We start from the raw sequence: 10,347 nt of genomic DNA, 5'->3' as shown, positions 1-10,347 counted from the left end.
GAAAATTCACCTGAATTTAGGAACCCAGAACTTAGGTGAATTTTCAACAGGATTTAGACGTGTAAATTCAGTGGCATATATTTAGCAATTTTCAAAAGGGTAAAGTGCATTCACACATGTAAAGCCCACGTTTTACGTGCAAAAATGCTTTTTAAAAGCAGGCCTTGTGAGTCTAAATTTAGGTCTGCTATTTATTTGCTTAAATTTAGGCACCTTAGTTAGTGCCTGGTGCTGTAAATCAGTGTTATGCTTATTGAAGCCCGCTATTGCCTTGTTTCTTGTAACCGGAACACGTAGTAAAAATTGCCCTTAAAGCCCCCGAGGAAGGAGATATTCCGAAACACGGGTCGTGTTTCGGAATATCAAACGGTATGGTTTAATATCACTAAAAGAATATGGAAAAGAAGCACAAAGACCAGAGTTTTACAGTTCAAAAACACAGACTTTGAGGAAATGGGGAAGTACCTAGAGGAAGAACTAAATGGATGGGAAAATGAGAGAGATGTGGATCAGCAGTGGACCAATCTAAAAGGAGCAATCGCCAAGGCAACTGCTCTATATGTTAGAAATGTAAAGAAAAGCAAAAGAAAAATGAAACCTATCTGGTTCTCAAAGGAAGTGGCTGACAAAATTAAAGCTAAAAGAACTGCATACAAGAAATACAAAAGATCCCAAAGGGAGGAGCACAAAGAAGAATATCTGATTCAACTGAGGGAGACTAAGAAATTAATCAAGTTGGCAAAAAGTCAAGCGGAAGAGAGGATTGCCAAGGAGATAAAATATGGTGACAAAACATTTTTCAGATACATCAGCGAAAAGAGAAAAGTCCAAAGTGGTATAGTGAAATTGAAAGGTGGAAATGATCAATGTGTGGAGAGAGACGAAGAAATGGCAGAAATATTAAACGAATACTTCAGCTCTGTGTTCACTAAAGAAGACCCTGGAGAAGGACCATCTCTACACAACAAGAAACTGGAGGGAAGCGGAACAGAGGAAAATCCATTTACAGTAGATAATGTATGGGAAGAGCTAAAGAATCTGAAAGTGGACAAAGCCATGGGGCCTGATGGGATTCATCCAAGGATACTGAGGGAGCTCAGAGATGTGCTGGCGGGACCGCTGTGCAACCTGTTCAATAGATCCCTAGAAACGGGAGTGGTGCCGAGTGATTGGAGAAGAGCGGTGGTGGTCCCGCTTCACAAGAGTGGGAACAGAGAGGAGGCTGGTAACTACAGACCGGTTAGCCTCACTTCGGTGGTGGGAAAAGTAATGGAGTCACTGTTGAAAGAGAGAATAGTGAACTATCTACAGTCGGGAGATTTGATGGACCAGAGGCAGCATGGATTCACCAGAGGAAGATCCTGTCAGACAAACCTGATTGACTTTTTTGACTGGGTAACCAAGGAATTGGATCGAGGAAGAGCGCTCGATATCATATACTTGGATTTCAGCAAAGCTTTTGATACGGTTCCGCACAGGAGACTGGTGAATAAAACGAGAAGCTTGGGAGTGAGTGCCGAGGTGGTGACCTGGATTGCAAATTGGTTGACGGACAGAAGACAATGTGTGATGGTAAATGGAACCTTCTCTGAAGAGAGAGCGGTTTTAAGTGGTTGTACCGCAAGGATCGGTGTTGGGACCGGTCCTGTTCAATATCTTTGTGAGCGACATTGCGGACGGGATAGAAGGTAAGGTTTGTCTTTTTGCGGATGACACAAAGATCTGCAACAGAGTGGACACGCCGGAAGGAGTGGAGAGAATGAGACGAGATCTAAGGAAACTGGAAGATTGGTCGAAGATATGGCAGCTGAGATTCAATGCCAAGAAGTGCAAAGTCATGCATATGGGGAGTGGAAATCCGAATGAACTGTATTCGATGGGCGGGGAAAGGCTGATGTGCACGGAGCAGGAGAGGGACCTTGGGGTGATGGTGTCTAATGATCTGAAATCGGCAAAACAATGCGACAAGGCGATAGCTAAAGCCAGAAGAATGCTGGGCTGCATAGAGAGAGGAATATCGAGTAAGAAAAGGGAAGTGATTATTCCCTTGTACAGGTCCTTGGTGAGGCCTCACCTGGAGTACTGTGTTCAGTTCTGGAGACCGTATCTTCAAAAAGACAAAGACAAGATGGAGGCGGTACAGAGAAGGGCGACCAGGAAGGTGGAGGATCTTCATCGGATGACGTACGAGGAGAGATTGAAGAATCTAAATATGTACACCCTGGAGGAAAGGAGGAGCAGAGGTGACATGATACAGACTTTCAGATACTTGAAAGGTGTTAATGATCAAAAGACAACGACAAACCTTTTCCGTAGGAAAAAAAATCACCAGAACCAGGGGTCACGATTTGAAGCTCCAGGGAGGAAGATTCAGAACCAATGTCAGGAAGTATTTCTTCACGGAGAGGGTGGTGGATGCCTGGAATGCCCTTCCTGAGGATGTGGTGAAGACCAGAACTGTGAAGGACTTCAAAGGGGCGTGGGATAAACACTGTGGATCCATAAAGTCAAGAGGCCGCCAATGAAGAGTGGGTGACTCGCCAGAATGAGGGCTACTGCCTGGAGTCAATACCCTTATTAAATAAACATACACATGCTTACTGTGACTCCAACATCGCTCTAAGCTTCAACAGCAAGAGGAAATGTGAAAAAAAGGTTTGCACTCACAAAGAGGGGAGTAGCTGGCTTGTTACGGCGGTTACTACCCCAAATCAAATAAGTCTGATACTTCACTTTCAATGCATATACAGCATAGTTCTCTGATTCAACGGCAGGGGAGAAGAAAAACCAATACTTCACACATCCAGCAGAGCTCTCTGCTTCAACGGCAGGGGAGAAAATGAGGGTTCGCACTCACAAAACGGGGAGTAGCTGGCTTGTTACGGCGGTTACTACCCCAAACCAAATGTGCCTGATACTTCACTTTCGATGCACATCCAGCATGGCTCTCTGCTTCAACGGCATGGGAGAAGACTGATACTTCACGCGTATCCAGCATAGCTCCCTGCTTCAACGGCAGGGGAGAAGAAAAACAACCATTAAGGGCTGTATAACATAGGCTGGGTAAAACAAATAAGCATGGGTGTAGCTTGCTTATTGCGGCGGCTACTACCCCTAACGAATCAAGCTAGATATTTCACTTGGATGCAGCTCCATCACTGCTCTCTACATTAAAACTGGGGGTGGAAGGGAAATAGAACCAAGAGCTAAGAGAAACAGATAAGTATGAGAGAAAAAATGTGTGAAGCTTGCTGGGCAGACTGGATGGGCCATTTGGTCTTCTTCTGCCGTCATTTCTATGTTTCTATGTTTCTATGTGTCGGGCAAATTTAAGGCCTGTAGTGACATGGGCAGACAATCTTTCAGATAAGTGTTTCTGGTTTTCATATTCATCCATTAAATACAATATAAAAAAGGCAAAGTGATAGCAATATAATGTGAAAATGGTGGCCCTATGATTATATATTTATTGGATGCAAGAACACGCAAGTGGTACCTCTAAGTAAAGTTGTTACAAGACTCCTTTGTGAGGTTAACCTCTATTAGTGAAAGATAAGAATTTGCAGTCCTGTAATGATTGAGGTCCTTTCCATTTTGTTAATTCAAACGCTGGGGTTTTCCGTATGTATGGTCGTGTTTATCCATTGTTAATATATACCATACAGCAGTCCGTTCTTGTGACTCATTGTAATTAACTTCTTTTCCCTGTTCTAACTCTGCCACACAGTCAGGCACATTGTAAGCTCCTAAATTTAGGTGCAAAGTATAACTGCTAGGATAGTTTTGCAGGCTGCACTACGAATGACTCAGTACGACATTTGATCATGGAATAAATGCATTATTTGGTTACTTACCTGGGGAATGTGAAAAAAACTGAGTAACTTTCCGATAGTACCGATCATCTCTGTGGTGGAAGGCCCAATCACAGCCATGACACGGGTCCGGTAGTCCGTGTAGTTGCACAGGACATGTATGGCACTGTCATTCTCCTGCTGTAGAAACCGCATGGCAGAGTTCAAGATCACCACCGGCTCCATACAGGTGTCATAAATCTCATAGCCCAGCTGGACACCAGGCAGGAGGGAGTTGGCACTGTTTATCTCCTCTACTGCAAATTTCATTGCTAGCGCACATGAGAAACCATAAGCATTAAAGCTGCGAGAGAGAAGATGGAAAAAAACTAATTTTATGAATTTGTCTATTAAGAATATAAGAAATTGCTGTACAGGGTCAGACCAAGGGTCCATCAAGCCCAGCATCCCGTGTCCAACCATGGCTAATCCAGATTACAACAAGTACCTGGCAAGTACCCAAACATAAAATAGATCCCAAGCTGCTATCTCTTATTGATTAATAGCAAATTATGGACCTCTTTTCTAGGAACTTATCCAAACTTTTTTTAAACCCAGTTACACTAACTGCTGTAACCACATCCTCTGGCAATGAATTCCAGAGCTTAACTATGTGCTGAGTGAAAAAGATTTTTCTCTGATTTCTTTTACATGAGCTACTTGCTAACTTCATGGAATGCCCCCTGGTCCTTCTATTATCTGAGAGAGTAAACAGTCAATTTACATTAACTTGTTCAAGTCCTTTCATGATTTTGTAGACTTCTAAGATATCCCCCCTCAGCCGTCTCTTCTCCAAACTGAACAGCCCTAACTTCATTAGCCTTTCCTCATGCCCCTTAAGGCTAAATCTCTGTTGTAAATCATTTAGAAGAGCATTCAAGGATTTTCTTATGCAGCAGACTTTTAGGTAAATTTTGACTGAATTTATTTTCAACTCAATCTATGATTTGACATCAAAAGCAGTAGTATGTTTCCAGAGCAGAGTACATATCAATGTATGTGATTTGTCTATTTTAGTTAAGTATGTTTTGTATCAATGTACTTTTATGAATGGGCCTTGGCCACCAATGTGAAGCAATTAATACATTTTATTAAATGAAATTAAATGAAAAATGAAAATTTTGGTCGCCCTTCTCTCGACCTTCACCATCACAATTATATCTTTTTTGAGATGCGGCGACCAGAATTGTACACAGTATTCAAGGTCTCACCATGGAGCGATACAGAGGCATTATGACATTTTCCGTTTTATTCATCATTCCTTTTCTAATAATTCCCAACATTCTGTTTGCTTTTTTGACTGCTGCAGCACACTGAGCCGATGATTTCAATGTATTAACCACTATGATGCCTAGATCTCTTTCTTGGGTAATTGTGTAATTATAGCATGGGTTATTTTATCCACATTAAATTTCATCTGCCATTTGGATGCCCAATTTTCCAGTCTCACAAGGTCCTCCTGTAATGTATCATAATCCACTTGAGATTTAACTACTCTGCATAATTTTCTGTCATCCACAAATTTGATCACCTCACTCATCGTACCCCTTTTCGGATCATTTATAAATATATTAAAAAGCACCGGTCCAAGTACAGATCCCTGAGGCACTTCACTGTTTACCCTTTTCCACTGTGAAAACTGACCATTTAATCCTACTCTCTGTTTCCTTTTTTTTTATCCAGTTTGCAATCCACAAAAGGACATTACATCCTATCCCATGACTTTTTAGTTTTCTTAGAAGCCTCTCATGCGGGACTTTGTCAAACGCCTTCTGAAAATCCAAATACACCACATCTAATGGTTCACCTTTGTCCACATGTTTATTCACCCCTTCAAAATAATGTAGGAGATTTGTGAGGCAAGACTTTCCTTGGGTAAATCCATGCTGGCTGTGTCCCATCAAACCATGTCTATCTAAATTTTCTGTGATTTTATTCTTTATAATAGTTTCCATGATTTTTCCCAGCACTGAAGTCAGGCTCACCGGTCTATAGTTTCCCGGATCACCCCTAGAGCCCTTTTTAAATATTGGGGTTACATTGGCCACCCTCCAGTCTTCAGGTACATTGGGTGATTTTAATGATAGGTTGCACATTTTTACTAATAGGTCTGAAATTTCATTTTTTTAGTTCTTTCAGAGCCCTGGGGTGTATACCATCTGGTCCAGGTGATTTACTACTCTTCAGTTTGTCAATCAGGTCTACTACATCTTCCAGGTTCACCGTTATTTGCTTCAGTTCATCTGAATCATCTATCTTGAAAACTGTCTCTGGATCAGGTATCTCCCCAACATACTCTTCAGTAAACACAGAAGCAAAGAATTTGTTTAGTCTTTCCGTGATGGCTTTATCTTCTCTAAGTGCCCCTTTAACTCCTCGGTCATCTAATGGTCCAACCGACTCCCTCACATGCTTTCTGCTTCAGATATATTTTTAGAAGTTTATGAGTTTTTGCCTCTATGGTCAACTTCTTTTCAAATTCTCTCTTAGCCTGTCTTATCAATGTCTTACACTTAACTTGCCAGTGCTTATGCTTTATCCTATTTTCTTCTGATGGATCCTTCTTCCTATTTTTGGATGAAGATCTGGAAGAAGGATTCATCAGAAGAAAACAGGTTAAAGCATAAGCATTGGCAAGTTAAATGTAAGACATTGTCTTTTACTCAGCTTTGTACAGTATCTAGCCATCTATCTGTCCATCTCTATCTACCCAAACGTTCAGCTTTGTGTGTGTGTGTGTGTGTGTCTGTCTTATCTCTATTTGTGGGGGTAAACTAGCTCGCTATCTACCTATTTCTGTTGATCATCTCTCAATCCATCTGTAGTGTCTACACTATGATCACTTCGCAGTAGTTACGTCTATCCATCCAAAAACTGATAAACTTAAACTGCTCTGTAACTTCCCTTTATCCAGTTATGTATGGAAACTCCTCTCCCTACCTTACAGACTCTAGCAGATTCATATTTATTATTAAGAAACTATATTGGCATGACAATTTGTGCACATGCCAGAGTAATAGAGAAAGTGATAAAAAAAAAAACTGGAAAGAACAGCAAGTACAGATGAGACAAGAAGAAAGACAGTTCCTGGATTCTGGTGAGGTTCAGAAATGTCTCTGGTCCTCATAGTCAAATGTAGGTGTTAGCCAAGGTGTGTTGAGTGTCCAGGTTCATCTCTATAGATTCCTCCATGGTGAAGCTACCTGACAGGCTGCTAGAGACGGTCGGATGAGTGAGATCAGAGGCAGTCTCTTCTTACCTTTCACACGCTACCAGCTCGGGTCTGCTGCGATTGTACAGAACATTTGCTTGATTGTGAATGGCAAACAATCCCCCCAACCTGTATTCACCAGGCAGAGTGAGCAGCTCGGCACAGGTGCTGTTCTTCCTCAAGCCTGGCACAGAGGTTTTGAGAACAGCCACAAAAATAACACCCAGTCTGAGGAAGGGAAACATTTTTCCTGGGAGTCTCTACACCTCGGAAATGCATTCGATTAAATATGAGGATGGAAATCTGTGGCTGTTTGCTTTGCTTCATTTGTTTGCAGTGCTTTCCATCTCGCTTGATGCAAATTGCCAGGTGCCCCAAGCATTGTCCAGTGGTTAAGCGTGAGCCAGGGAGTGGCAGGTGTTCACAGGTACAGGAAGGAGCCCCTTGCTGAAGCAGTATGGGTGCAGGTGACACCCCTGCACGGCAGCACTAGAGAGGGGACATCAGCTGCACAGACTCTATCACCAATCTTGCACCTCCACTCGCTTCTACAAAGGGGCTCTACATTCAGTTTCTGAAGATACCGTATTTCTTCAGTTTAAGAATGGGGATAACATTGAAACATGCGCGCACAATTTTACTGTAGCATTTCATAATATGCATGTTTTACACATGCAACAAATGTAGGCCTATGCCAGACACATGCAATGCATACTCTACCCATCTTTTTTAATCATGTAAGCACATATAATTTACGCGCAAAAACAAGCAAGGATTTTCTCTATTTGCATGCATAACTTGGCCAATTATATAACATGCGTGCATCAAGGAAATGCCCAGTTTTACCAATTAGTCCCCAGTTTATCCAGACCTATCAGTATTACACAATAAACATGTCTATCATTACTTTCGCCAGATAAGTAACAGGTGCAGAAATATGCGAGCAAGCTGGAAAAGGTTTGCATTTACATCTTTTAAAATAACTTACGTGCGCCTAGGTTAGCCCCCTAACCCGGATCGCCCCTTTTTTTACAGGTGTATATTTGTGCATTGAAGGTAGTGCATACACATATAAAATACGGAATACATGTGTAGTGGCTTCTTAGGTGCATATAGGCTCATTTTTGCATGTAAAATGCTTTGAAAATTCACCTTTATGTGCACACTTGAGGGCAGATTGTAAATGCCCGGCACGCGTAAATCCTGGCCTTTACGGGCGCCAGTCGAATCTTCCCAGAGGCCCGGCCACGTGCATAAAGGCCAGGACGCGCTCAGGTGCCAGGCCTCTTGGAAGGGGCAGGCCGAAGACGTGTTTTGGGTGGGGCCGGGCCAAGACAGCGCCATTGTTCGCTGTCCCAGAGCCTCATGCGCAGGCCAGCTGCCGGGTCACGCAAGTTACTTCAGGTCGGGCCCTGAAGTAACTTGAAAAATAAAAGGTAAAAAAGTTTAAAAATGTTTTTTAGAGGGCAGGGAGGTTAGGGTAGGGGATAGGAAAGTTCCCTCCCAGTCCGCTCCTAAATAGGTCTGGATAAACTGGGGACTAATTGGTAAAGCTGGTCATTTCCTTGACGCACGCATGTTATATAATTGGCCAAGTTATGCATGCAAATAGAGAAAATCCTTGCTTGTTTTTGCGCGTAAATTATATGTGCTTACATGATTAAAAAAGATGGGTAGAGTATGCATTGCCTGTGTTTGGAGCGGACTGGGAGGGAACTGGGAAAGGCCCCGATGCATCGCCACGTTAATGTGGATAAAATTGACCTCCCCGATGATTTTTATAACAAGCGAGCACTGACGCGTGCAGGTTGTAAAATCTCGTGTCCATGTGTGTGTGCAGGGCAGCACGTGCGCGTATTTTTAAAAATCTACCCCTTTGGGTGGACATTTTGTGGCCACTTGTGAAGGAGAAAGTTCACATTTTTAGCTGGAGTAAATGACGTGGGCTAAAAGCATCCACGTCTTCTGGCTCGGCACCCACCATTTGTGTTTGTAGCAAGCATGCTTTCGGAAATGCTGATTTCTTTCCTTGACCTAAACGCTCATCTCTTTAACTCAGTTAAAAATATGCGAGCTATGGAAATTGGTGGGGGGGGGGGGGGATTTAATCAATTACTTTTCCAACTCTGAAGTCAACGCGAGTTACAAATTCAGTTACAGCCAGTAGGTTCTCGGCTCAAGAAGGCTTACAGTCTACGGGTCCTGTTTACTAAGCACTTTTAGCATAGCCACACCATGGGAACATCTTTAGTAACTAAGCCTCTAAGCTTGTACCTGAGGCAGTGGAGGATGAAGTAACTTGCCCGAGGTCACAAGGAATGCCAGTGGGAAAAGCAGGGTTTGAACGCTGGCTTCACTGTTTTTCAGCTTCCTGCTCTACACTATGCTAGCCCTCCACTCCATGAGCCACTGCATACTGGAGAGAGCAGGGCAAGTTTCAACCAAGCCAATGTATCTAGGTGGGATCCTTGCCCCTGGTGAAGTGGAATCTTGCTGGGTAATTTCCTTGTTCCCTCACTAGATCAGTATCGCCTTTAAGTTGAACTGGAGTCTGGATGTGCTGCAGCTGTCTCACTGGGCGGGAGGATCCTATAGGAGATCCACGGGACCTGTCTTCTCCAGGTATTCAAACTATGAGAGGGCTGCAGGTTAGAATGTGGGCTCCCACACGGCTTAGAGGGAACATTGGACTAAATCCCTTTCAGGTCAATACAGTAAATTGCGGCCGCGGTTACCCTGCTCCTAACCCGCTTTCTACTCACTTTTCGGCCGCGTTAGTCCAACCCGCGATACACTATCCCCTTTAACCCATTCTTACCGCCTCTTTAAATCCCCGGGTAACCCCTTCCGCTCGTGGCATGTATATTAGATGTAAATGATCGAATTAGCTATTCCCTCCCATACAGTAACGCGCGCCCTGACTATCGCTTTTTTACCCTGCCGTTTTGCCGCAAAATTATCCCTCCCCCCCCCCCAACCACATGTTTATGACAAGGTGACGAGTTACCTACAGAGTTTGGCTTTGCATGCTATGAAGAGCTGTAATTATTGACTTGTGGCTTCTTTGGTTGTTGTTGATTCCTATTCAAAATTCAGCCCTTAATATAAGGGACTACAAATATTGCACCGGTCTTCAGCTTAGCACAAAGCAAATATGGGAGAGAATATCTGCCTGACCTCGGTGCCTCTCTGGGATCTTAGAGAACTCCTGCAGTGCACGGTGCCTGCCCAGAGGGGAGCACCACTCAGAAATGCATGAACTCTTGGGTGCTCCTAGTCTAGGAA

The sequence above is a fragment of the Rhinatrema bivittatum genome, chromosome 15 (assembly GCF_901001135.1).
Source record: "Rhinatrema bivittatum chromosome 15, aRhiBiv1.1, whole genome shotgun sequence".
Lineage (NCBI taxonomy): Eukaryota > Metazoa > Chordata > Amphibia > Gymnophiona > Rhinatrematidae > Rhinatrema > Rhinatrema bivittatum.
Note: the sequence above shows the minus strand (reverse complement) of the source record.